Source organism: Miscanthus floridulus, chromosome 12 (genome assembly GCF_019320115.1).
Source record: "Miscanthus floridulus cultivar M001 chromosome 12, ASM1932011v1, whole genome shotgun sequence".
NCBI classification, from domain to species: domain Eukaryota; kingdom Viridiplantae; phylum Streptophyta; class Magnoliopsida; order Poales; family Poaceae; genus Miscanthus; species Miscanthus floridulus.
This window is the reverse complement of record NC_089591.1, coordinates 60,265,119-60,277,928: the sequence shown is the minus strand read 5'-3', so window position 1 is coordinate 60,277,928 and position 12,810 is coordinate 60,265,119. Positions and strand designations below refer to the sequence as shown.

The 12,810-nt window shown below is 47.9% G+C and overlaps 1 pseudogene; it reads right to left on the bottom strand.

Moving 5' to 3' along the window:
• Positions 1 to 1,036: 1,036 nt before the first annotated feature.
• On the bottom strand, positions 1,037 to 4,003 carry LOC136497887 (sphingolipid delta(4)-desaturase DES1-like; annotated as a pseudogene).
• Between the last annotated feature and the right edge of the window lie 8,807 nt (positions 4,004 to 12,810).

Genomic DNA, 12,810 nt, shown 5'->3' with positions numbered 1-12,810 from the left:
ACTTGTCGCGCGTTTGGATCGCACAGGGAAGGAGATGGCGACGAGGAGGAGAGGAGACTTATATAAAAGGTAGTGCGGTGCGGTGTGCGCCTGTGCGGGTGTGGTCGTGAACTCGGGGCTGATCTGTAAAGCTCTGGAAATGAGTTGTGCGGCCGCGTCGGCGTTCGGGGGCGGCGGTTGACGTTTGAATCACGCGATTGGAGGGTGCGATTGCGAACCAATCTTTCGTAGAATCGCCTAGCCATCGAGTGTACTGAGGTGGAGTACATGTGACTGGCATGTGGGCCTGGCGTATGCCTGGAGCTTATGGGGCCCGTTTCTCAGTCCGTGCTAATTGCCCCAGGCCGATTGTTGTCCTTTCTGGCCTTCTAGGTTCTGGTCCATTCGCTTCGCTGAAAAACCAACCGAAATATTGTTCCGGTTGATTTGTTGTGAGAGAAAAACAAAACGTAAAAGACTCATTATAAGAGAAGCCAACAGAGCCTCTGTTACGAGAAAAAACTTCTGGAAAGAAGAAAGGCAGCGGTTGATGCTTCTTCTTCTTCTTCTTTAAGATGCAAGGAAGCGTGGTCTTGTGAGACTTTCGGCGGATCCGTGTGGTCAGGTTTAAGCCTGCGCAAAGAATCCATTTTCCCAACCGAAACATTGGGGGTAAAGAAGGTGAGATTCCTCGGGGTTCCTTCCTATTGGCCGGTGCTGAGTAACAACCTGGAACTGGAACGAACTCTGGGTGCGTGTGAACGCGCCGCTCGTGCTGGGTTGGGTGGATTCAGCACGAAAAAACTCCGTCGGCGACGGCACACAGCGTCGTCTTCTCGTTGCCTCGGGCTCCCCCGGCGTCGTGGGCCGGCGCAACGCTCTCGTGCGCTCGTGGCTTCACCGTCGGCGCTCGGCGCAGCGCCGAGGCTCGTCGATTTTTTTTGTTTCTCTCGCGGATGGATCGGGTTAGCTCACGATGATGAATCAGGTTGATGCAACATTACCAAACGGAAACAACTTGATGGATACGTCTGGCACATGAAAAATCAGTCGCGAAACAAGCTAATATATTGATATCAGTAAGAGGCTGTTCCAACGAATCGAAATGCTTACACCAAACATCATCTCCAGGAGTTCATAATACGTGACAAACAAAATTGATCCTACGACGCTACAACTACGAGTCTTTCTTGGACGACTTCCTCTTGATCCGGCTGAAAGGGCCGACCTTCTGGTCCATGATGTACATGTATATCACCTGGCTCCAGGACCTGTACGACTTGAGGCTGTCGTAGTACTCCGGCGCGATCTCCTTCACCCTGTGCAGACTGGTGCCCGGGATCCTGGGGAAGTCGTGGTGCTCGTTGTGGTACCCGACGTGCCACGCCATCAGGTTCAGGGGCCCGTAGTACGAGTACGTCTCCTGCTCCGGGCTGAACACGTAGTGCTCCGAGATGAAGTGGCCCGCCATTGGGTGCATGCCACCGCCGACGAACGTGGAGAGGATCAGGTACGCGAGCGACCTCCAGCCGCACAGGCAGACGAGGCCGGCGTCGAGGCCGACCTGGACGGCCAGGTTGGTGAACTCCCACAGGCCCGGAGGCTTCGGCTTCAGGAAGAGCGGCCGCAGCGCGTAGAAGAAGAGCTGGAGCACGACCCATATGGACTTGCTGATGGCGTTCTTCACGGCGTACGCCTCCGCTTGGCTCGGGATGTCCATATCGATGCCGTCCACACCCTGGAACCGGTGGTGCTCCAGGTGGTACTTTTGGAACGTTATGGACATGGGGACACCGATGGGGAGGTTTGCGAAGATGCCCAGCCAGCGATTGAGGGATGGGGTTGTGAAGGCAAGGTTGTGGCTCAGCTCATGGATGGCGAGGAACAGGTTGTGGTTTAGAAAGGAGCCGAAGAAGTAGGCCACCGTCAGTAGCTTCAACCAGCTGGCATCACGGAGGAATGTAGGCAGTCCATAGCTGAAGCGACACAACCAAAGCAATCTGCAAAAAAACAGTTGAAATAACCATCAAAGCATGTCGCAGTTAAAACTTGATATGAGAAGTTTCTATGAATTGGCAGAAGAAGTTTCTATGCTTAAATTGGGAATTCGGACCATAAAGACCATGACAACTTCAGCAAATACAACAGAACATACCAGTGCAAATAGGAGTACAACTTATTGCTCCAAAAAGAAAATTCATCTTATGGACAGGATGGCAGCAGCCCTTACTGATTTTTTTCTTACAAGGGGTATGAGATGTGCCTTTTCCCAGCTTGCCCAGCCAAAGTTCAAAGGCCAACGAAATAGTTGGTGGTGAAAGGGATATGACACCACCTTTGCACATGAAGCCAAAATTCAGCAAGGACTGACAACAAGATACAGATTCAAATAATTGCACAAAAAATGGTGCTGGCATAGTAATTCAGTAAGGATGTGTCAATGTGCTTACAGATTCACGACATATTCAAGTCTTCAGATAATTCATCTTTTGATAATGTTCTCACATATTGGCATTGAAGTCATAGTTGATTTACATTCCTCTTTAATGACCTCAATAGGAAAATGAAAACACTTTTTCTTCATGCAGTTCTTAATTCTTATGTTTCAATCTTGTGGTTGATTTGAAATTACTGTCCCAAATTTGTCATTACGAAGCTGAGGGTGCAGTAAGATCAGAAGCAAGATATGTCGTGGCCAAAGTTGTTAAGATTTACCTACTCTTCAAGGAAGTAGCAGTAACTAGTTATGGCTTAGGAAAATTAATCTTTACCAATTCTTAATTGCTCCTGAAGTTATAATCTTGAAACAACCAGGAAGGTTTAATGCATGTCTTGAAAGGAAGTACCGGTAGCCAATAAGAAGAAGCAACTGCCATTTCAGGCACCCTTAGGCTTAGAGCTACAGCTGGAACTGATTCAGGGCCAACAAGAAAGGTTCAGCAGAGCACAATAAAGTCGGACAGCTTATGCCACCTAGCCATATGCCATTAGGCTCATTATGGGAACCACTTCAAAGGAGGAAGCACCTGATTTGAACCGTATTCTTTGGTTACTACTTCATCTTGTTTGCACCATAAAACCCAATCTTAACAGTTAGCAGTTTGCAGGCACATCAAATTTGCAGTGACATAGGCAAACATAATTACAAAACAAGCAAGTAACAGAAGAAAATGGGAATGTCCAAAGAATTGTGGCTGCAGTATCCCTAACAAAAAAAAAAAAAAAAAGAAAAGCGTATCTGCAATCACTTTGTCATGGCGGTGGTTCCAGAGAATATCTCTAGCAACGTAAGCACCATAACCTGCACAATGTCAAACTAACCTCGCACTGAAACCGTAACAAACAGCACACCAATTCTGAATTCACATATGCGTATGAACTAAGATCGCAGCTCTAGGGCTACCCAACTTTAATGGATCCAACTGAACTTGCAGCTCTTCAGCAAATGCGATTCACGCGAAACGTCGTAAAAGGAAACAGCGTGAATCATACTTCCCGGCGAGCTCAATCCTCGATCCTGTATTCCTCATTGTACAAACAGAAGCGCACAAGAAAGAGAGAACAGACGCAAAGAGCAGAGCGTAAAGGAAGCAGATCACGGTTCACGGTACCTTGAGGAAGGCCCACGGATCCGGGCCGAAGAGCTCCTTGATCTGCGGGTGCTTGGCCAGGATCTCCCGGCGGCGCGACGCGTGCGGCTCGTCCGTGTACGACCAGAAGAAGTCCGTCGCCATCACCCCTTCCTCCGCCTCCATCCCCGCGCCCATTGCTCCCCTCCCTCCCTCTGGCCCCGCGAATGGCGGTGGCTCGCGGACGCAGCGGCGATGGCACACGGGGTGGCGCCCGAATGCGGGTAGGTGGATTCGTCGCCTCCTTTTCACGCGGGCGGCGCGATCCTGTGTGCTATCTTTGATGAAAGTATCTACCGGCTATGGGTGGGCGTGCAGCGGCGGAGGGGGTGGGAGAATTTTGTCTATTACGGGGAATCCGGAGGTGACGACGAGCATGAACGTGCCCTCGCAGGGGGAGAACGTGACGCGGAGCTGGCACTGTGGGGTCAACATGTCATTCAAGGCGATGGCCATGGGCCTGAAGGCCATGTGAGGTCCTAGGAAGAAAGGAAAACTGTCCCAGCCACGGGTCTTGTGGACCGACCTATTTTTAACTTTTCAGGACACCAAATGGTAAACAATCGAGCGACTTTTGAGAATTTGATTTGAAAAAAACGAGATCCATTGGTCATGGGTGGGCAGCACTAGTGTTCGGACGTCCAAACGCGGCATCTGTTCGGACACGGCTCCAGCGCTTGCACCCGATGCACTGCCCGTGCCAGAAGAGTAGCACCCACGCCCACGCTCATCCTCGCCCCAGATGCGGCGTCAGTCGAGACGGAGCTCCCATGTCCACGCTCGACTAAGGTGACAGCTTGGATTCAGCGCTAAAATTTAGGAGGTGTGTCGGAAGAATGTTATATGAGGTGTTTGGATACTAATAAAAAATAAATTACATAATCTATCGGTACTCCACGAGACGATTTTTTAAGCCTAACTAATCCGTCATTAGCATATGTTTACTGTGGCACCGTATTGTCAGATCATGAACTAATTAGGCCTAAAAGATTCGTCTCGCAAATTAGTTGCAAACTGTGCAATTAGTTTCGTAATTAGTCTATATTTAATACTTCATACATGTGTCTAAACATTCGATGAGACAGCAACTAAACACCACCTAAGCTACCTCGCCCGCGCCGGTTTGAGCCCGACGTAGTCCGCGAACCTGGCGATGGTGTAGGCGATTCAGGAGCAACGCAATGAGGACCACTCTAGAGCCACGTACGACGACGTGGACGTGACCCTACGTGTTCTCTGGTGGAATGCAGCCGCTAACTCCCGTGCTAGCTCTCTTTTCCTCGCTCGACTACCCTATATCTAAATCTACTTTTACAACACTCAACTAAACAATTGCAATATACATCTAAAAACTGACGAAACATTTGAAACATACACTTGCAACATATGCAATATTCAATTACAACACTTGCAACGCACGTCTAAAAAAAGATGAAACATTTTGAATAAACTCTTGCACCATACATGTATAGCCACTGCAACAACCGAATCTATCTTTAGAACATACATACGAAATAATTGAAACATACTTCTTAAACACATAAAACACCTTAAATATATGTTTGCATCACGCGTTTTTAGCGCTACGTGACGCGGCAGTGGAGGCACCCCTGCGAGACGGCCGCGGCGTGCGGAAGCAAGCAACGGCGCGGGCGGGCAGAGTGCTAGGCGCGCGGGACGTGCGGAACGAGCCACGGCACGGACGGGCAGGGCACGCGGAGCGGCCCGTCCGGAGTCCTACAACAAGTACTATCGTTGGTCATATCACATCGTTGTGCTGAGTCACCCATGACCAGTTGCTCAGCGCAGAGTCACCACCAGCGGCGGAAAAGATATGTTGTACGTGGAAATCATACCCTATAGTGGAAAATATGAAAACTCATCCAAAAAATCACTTCAATCTCTCGAAGAAAATTTAAAACTCAACACATCCATAGTTTTTCCATATACGCAGCTTGTGCAAAAGTTAGGAAGCAAAGCCATTTTTTAAAATAAAAATCATAAACGAGTTTGCATCTCAACTTTTGCTAAAAAAAAGGGTGCATCTCTAAACACATTATGGATATGTATGCTGAGTTTTAAAATCTTTCAAGGGTTCAAAGTATGTTTTTGGGATGAGTTTCTATTTATATGTACTACATATTTTGCCACGAGTGTACGTATCTCTTTTTCCTTTCCTTTTCAGAGCGGAAGTGTACATCTCATTTCAGCTTCATGCATTTGCGACACGCATAGGCATAGCACACATGGTTGAAACCGTCTTTGACCGACAAGACAACAAGGTCATTCTCACATGGAAAGCACAGGGTCATTCTCAGCACCAGACGCATTCATCATTGTGGACAGATAACATCCTGACAACTTTTTTTGTCACGAACCCTGCATTCAACCAGGGCAAACACAAGACAGTCGACGCCAAAAACACAGCCACACACGAGCGAAGCAGAAGCAGACGCCAGGACACGAGGGGATCCAAAACCCTCACGGCCCAACCAGCTTCCACATCGGATTCCGAGCCTCCAAGGGCTGGAGCTGCCCGAGATCGAGCAAGCAGCAAACGCTCTCTCCTTTGGAGACGGCGGCTGCCAGTACCTGGCACTCTGGGCCCGCTCGCGGACTCAACTCATCAGCCATCACGCATGTCCGATGCCTTATGGCTCTTACCAGGTCTTACGAGCCCCGCTATTTCAATAAACGAACGGTGTTTTTTCTCTCATAACCAATCAACGAAGAATACTTTCAGCCATGGCTTTTCAGCCAAGCTAACAGCCTATAATGATCGTGAATCACCTAACACTAGCTACGCTACGACATAAATAAAATCATATAAAACCAAGCTGCCTGCATATACAGGAAAAAACAAAAGTTTGGATTCCTCCTACCTGGCTGCCTGCCAAGTGGGCCACCAGCCTTTGCGGGCCCACAAAGCAGAGTCCGGGGCCGATAAAACGTGGCCCCCCGGTCGCCTCGCTCCCTCGGCAGTCCGGCTCCTCCCTAGAGAGACGGCTCGAAGTTGAGGCGCGAGGTGTAGGTGGCCTTGGGCGTCCAGTTCCTGGGGATGACATCGCGGGCCGTGAGCGTCTTCCACGCGGACAGCGTGGTGAGCCTCACGGAGAAGGGCCCCACGAGCGGGCCCTGCACCAGGCACCACGTGCCCCCCCCCCCCCCCCCCCCCCCCCACACACACACACACGTGCCTCATGTCCAGCCACTCCACCGAGTTGGCCTGCAACACAGCATAGCAGATTAGCAGCGATTGCCAATGGTTGGCATTTGGCAAGTAAACAAGGTGAATGCAGTAAGCAAGAGCAGTGAACAGCTGTTGTTACTGTTAGTTAAAACCCGACCGGCCACTAGGCAAAGCGCAGCAGCGTCTGAAACTTTTACAAAGGCAACAAAAGGCAGCAGTACCAGCACGTCTCCAAGGGACCAAGTCGCTTGGGATTCCTTGCACCTTTGGATTCCCCAGCCCAAGAAACGCCACGACGATTCAGCCACAAGCGTGCCACAGGGCACGGGGATGGCTGTCGGACTTAACGGCCACCGTGAAAGCACTCACTAGTGCAACGCAAAAGCTGGCAGGCGTGAGAGAGAGACCTTTCTTGGGTTTCTTTACTCTCAGCTTCATGGTCGTCTTAGACCGAGCTGATGAAGAAACATCATGGCGGCCGGCACAGAGCAAGAGCAGTGGATTACAGGGGGGAAAGGCGACTGATGAGTGCTCGATGGAGCAACAGCACCAGCCAGGGGCTCACGTGTGTTGGAATGTGATCGGTTCGGCTAATCTTGAACTTAATTATGAGATTAATGAAGCATTAAGTTTTTTTTTTTTTTGCCAATCTGTCATTTATTTTTAACTAAATAAGATCTGTTGTGATCGACGATAACTCTTAGATATTCTAGGGTTCAGCCCCCTGACCCACAGCGCATCTATAAATAAAAGGAGACACCTCTGGTGGCTCCATCCACGTGAAACAAATCACACGACTAGTTAATTAGGCGCTGGAGGGTCTAGGAAGGTTGTCTCCCACGTCCATCTCGTCCAAGTACATCTCGGCGACGTCCAGAAGGCCACCGCTACATGCCTCCTCACGTTCTTCACCAACAGAGGACATTCAAGTCTTCCGGTGGTGAACTCAAATCATCTGCTACACTTACGACCTCCATCGCATCTCCCGCGACATAGATGACGTCCACATGCTCTGGTTAGTATTTAAGATTAGTTTCCACATTAAGATGAGTTAGTGATCATGTTTAGGCTAAGATAAAATCATGTTTATGCTAAGTTCTAATTCAACAACGTGCTGCTTTTTCAACTGAAGGACCGGAAACGGCGACCAGAGGGGGGATGAATGGGAGCCTCAAATTTCTTTCGAAATCTTCGACCACTGTCCCAACATCAATCCCCAAAAAGCATACACGAAAGACTTGATGACCATGACCCTAGAGAAGGGTGGATGCTCCCTCAGAACACAGCGGGTCACCACAGAGCAAACGGAACACAGATCGAAGCCCAAACGAGCAAACTCCCAAAAGAAAACAGCACTGCTCCTGCAAATATCGGACACGTCCGGTATTTTCGGACACGTCCGGTATGATCTCGGACACGTCCGGTATTTTCAGCAGCAAGCTGACCAAAAGAGAAAAATCCAAAACCCCGTCAAATGGTGTCCAAAAATCATGAAATTTTAACCATAGCTCTTTAGACACCAAGGGAAGGTCTCCACCAAATTTCAGCTCAAAACTCCAAAGTGAGAAATATCGGACACGTCCTAGATCATATCGGACGCGTCCGGTATGAACGAGCAGTTTCTCGGGAAAAATCAAATAAGCCATAACTTGATCAAATCAACTCCAAATGACTTGGGTTCACAAGCGAGTAGAAAGGCAACCTCTAAAGGATCATGGCCCGAAACAAACTCTAACTCCGTGAATCGAAGGAATCGAAGAATCCCTCAAAAAATAGGTCAAGAACTTAAATTGCCTGGATCTGCGATCTCGTGAGGAATTAGTGGATTTCCTTCGGTGGAAAGCTTCTACTCATGTCATTAATCGATCCAAGGCAACAAGAACGAACCAAAACCATCCCAAAACGAAGAAACGAGAGGGAAAACAAGAGGGGACAAAAGGTGCTCGTGAAGAACACCAAAATCACTTCAAGAACACAACTAAATCATGAATCCCGGAGGGCATACGGTGGTTACGGCCACCGATTCCTTCAAAACCAAGTCACAATTTGAGTTGTGGACCTCTCTCATACATGGAAGCAAACTAGAGGAAGAAACCCTAAAGGAGAAAATGAAAACTGGAGGAGGTGAGGGAGATGGGGGCTCCCTCATCCTATTTAACAGGGCTATTACACATTCCCAGTTTTGCCCCTGGATACAAATGAGTTGAACCGCTAAGCCCAAGGGCGTTGTTATCCAACCCGGTGTAATCTTGATCCGACGACCACCGCGCCTTCTCACCGGTAGCTTCGCCTCGACACGAACTCCCCGATGCCGCCACATGCCGTCCGTCCCTCCTCGGAACCTCCGCTCGGGTTTTGAGGCCCAAACCTGTAAACCGTCTATCCAATGGTTTTGAGGTCCAATCCATCAAACCGTCCGCGAGTAGCGTACTCCATACGCGTCCCCCGCCATCCGACGTGTGTCACCACTGTCCTCGACCGGCCGGCCTGCCAAGTCCTCCTGAGCCTTGCTCAACTCATGCGTCCGCTGTCTTGACCTGGTCAACACCGTCACTCCATGTCTTTTTGCACTTGTCGATGTCCTAAGTGTCAGCCACCGCGGCTAGTCACCCAGCCTCTGGGTCCCTCGGTCCAAGCCTCACGTCCATCCTTCACCGCTCCCGGTCTGTCGGCATGGCACGTCCTCCTTGACCTTCACCTCGCTGTCGGCCACCGCATCCGAGCTCCACACCTGCACAACACAAGCCAAAAGACATGTCGCACACATAGCTTTCGCCATGGTAAGGTTAGTCACCACTCAACCCACTTCGTGGATTACATTGACAATTACTCATCACAAAATGAACACACAAGGATACTTGTCAACCTTATGTTCGCAATCTCCCCCTTGATGAGTGCATTGTCAACACCAATACACGAACAGCTAGAGCAAAAGAAAAAGAAAAAGAAGAGAAAAGAAAGAACTCACCCAAATGACCAAAAGCCAAAGAAAAGCCAAGAACTGGGTCATTTGAAAGTGAGCAAAACTTGGTCCCCAAAGACATGGGCAACGGCTCGATGCAACCAAGTAAAAACAAAACTAGCCCTCAAGAAGAGGCAACGGGCTCAACGCCACTAGCAAAGCTCGAAAAGCCAAAAAACTGCTAGACCCTCCAGAAGAGGCAAAGGCTCAACACATCTAGCAAAACACCTCAAATGCAAAACTGCTAGACCCTCCAGAAGAGGCAAAGGCTCAACACATCTAGCAAAACACCTCAAATGTAACTCCCCCTGAACAAGTGCAATCTCTCTCAAATGAATGCACATCTCTCAACTTTAGGTGAATCTCTCTCAAATGAATGCATATCTCTTAACTTTAGGTGACATTGTGAGTGTGGAAACTTCTCCCCCTTGTTGACATATGCACTTATCAAGCTAGAGCCCAAGAATTACAACTCCCCCTCAAAACAAGCTAGGAATGCAGAAATGCGCGAATGCAGAAGCTTCAAGATTATAGCAAGTAGATTGAAAGAATGCTCTAGTGGATGCTGTCATGTATATAGCAACACATACAAGTGCTTGCAAATGCTCAAGGTGACCAAATGAAACGAAATATGGCATTTAAGCAAGTTTGATCAAGTTTGAGCAATTTTAAAAGAGGGTTCACCACCAAAAGAGCACATAGCAAAAATAGACAAGAGATCGACCTTGTGCTACACATGTATGCAAAGTGAACTACCCCAAACAAAGTTCACACATCATGTCATGAGACAAACTTGTGGTTTGATCAAATTTTAGACACCAATTAAAATTTATCGGAGTTATGCAGCGTATTACCAAAGTTTGTCAGACAAGTGTGTGCGGGAGGTTATCTGTGCCATCAAAACCTGACTTAGCGACCATGTCAAGCCTATGCCAAAGGCAATCAGAAGCTTAAGACAATGATCTCAGTATCCATTACAGAGCTCAAGTTCACCAATAAGTGCAATTTGGAGCTGTCTCGATACTCTGACATAGGATAGTACAGACCCATCTCGATCTTTTCAAATCACAGAGTTTGATTTTCAAGTTTTAGCACAAATTCTAGTTTCTCAAGCAAGTGTGTAACTCAAGGTATGAGCCGTAGCAACTAAGCATATATATGAAGCAAGAAAAAGATCTCGACACATTCTACACATGCTAGTGCCACAAGTAGTGGTGAACATATTTCATGTTTCAATAAGTTTTAATCAAGTTCATAGTTTGGAAAACAAGCTTAGCTCATAACATGCATCAATTGATCAAGAGGAGCCTAAGCCAAAAGCACATCATGTATATCCATAACATCCCCAACAAGAGCATAGTGTCAATCTAGCTACTATAAGGATGAAGCTCAGGATGCAATATGATACATGATGATATGATATGCAAATATGATATAAAAACAAAAACAAAGGCTAAACTACAAAGAAAAGCAAAACTAGAATACAACAACCAAAGCTTCCCTCCTCTAAAAAGGGAAACAAACTCCAAGCTCCCCTCGCAAGCGAGCAAACTGGGCTTGGTCAAGTGGTTTGGTGAAGATATCTACGAGCTGGTTTTGGGTATCAATGTGGTGCAGATCGATATCACCTTTCTCATAGTGGTCACGCAAGAAGTGAAAGCGAACTTCTATGTGCTTTGTCTTTGAGTGAAGGACTGGGTTTTTGGCTACACTTATGGCACTGGTGCTGTCACAAAATAAAGGCACTCGCCTAAACTCTAACTCAAAGTCTCTTAGAATAGCTATCATCCAAAGCAACTAGGAACAACAAACAACAGCAGCAACATACTCTGCTTCTGTGGTGGATTGGGCGACGCTAGACTGCTTGCGAGAAGACCAAGACACAAGAGAAGATCCAAGAAACTGACAAGTCCCCGAAGTGGACTTCCTCTCAACACGACAACCAGCATAATCCGCATCAGAATACCCGCAAAGAGAAAGAGAGGAGGAGGCTGAAAACCAAAGACCAAACTCGGGTGTGAAACAAAGGTACCTAAGGATCCGCTTGATGGCTTGACGATGAGACGTACGCGGAGAAGACTGAAAGCACGCGCACAAGCAGACTGCGAACTGGATGTCCGGTCTCGTCGCCGTTAGGTACAACAGGGACCCGATCATGCTTCGGTATTCCTTCTGGTCCACGACTTCTCCCTCCTTGTCCTCATCCAGGGCCGTCGTGGTTGACATGGGCGTCGAAAGAGGCTTGGCCTCACCCATATCAAATTTCTTGAGCACGTCCTTGGTGTACTTGCCTTGGTGCACGAACGTCCCCTCACGAGTTTGCTTGATTTGCAGCCTGAGGAAGAAAGTCAATTCACCCATCATGCTCATCTCAAATTCCCTACTCATAGTATCTGAAAACTTGGCAACAAGAGCATGAGAAGAGCCACCAAAGATTATATCATCCACGTATATCTGAACCAAAATGATATCTGTGCCTTGCTTGAGGAGGAACAAAGTCTTATCTACGGAACCCATCCTAAAACCCTTATCAAGCAAGAAAGCTTTTAAACGCTCATACCAGGCTCTCGGGGCTTGTTTCAAACCATACAAGGTTTTGTAGAGTTTAAAAACATGGTTGGGGTACTTTGGATTTTCAAAGCCAGGGGGTTGCCTCACATAAACCTCTTCCTCTATGTACCCATTCAAGAAGGCACTCTTTACATCCATCTGATACAGCTTGAACCCTTTTGAAGCTGCAAATGCTAAAAGAATCCTAATGGCTTCTAGACGGGCAACAGGAGCAAAGGTTTCTTCATAGTCTATTCCCTCTTTTTGGCAAAAACCTTGAGCCACTAATCTCGCCTTGTTTCTCACCACCACCCCATCCTCACTCTGCTTGTTCTTGTAAACCCACTTTGTACCTATGGGGTGGCACTCTAGTGGAGGTGGAACTAAAACCCACACTTGGTTCCGCTCAAAGTTCTCTAACTCCTCGTGCATAGCATTAACCCAATCGGCATTAGATAGTGTGTGTCCAATATCTCGAGGCTCAAAAGAAGCTACGAAAG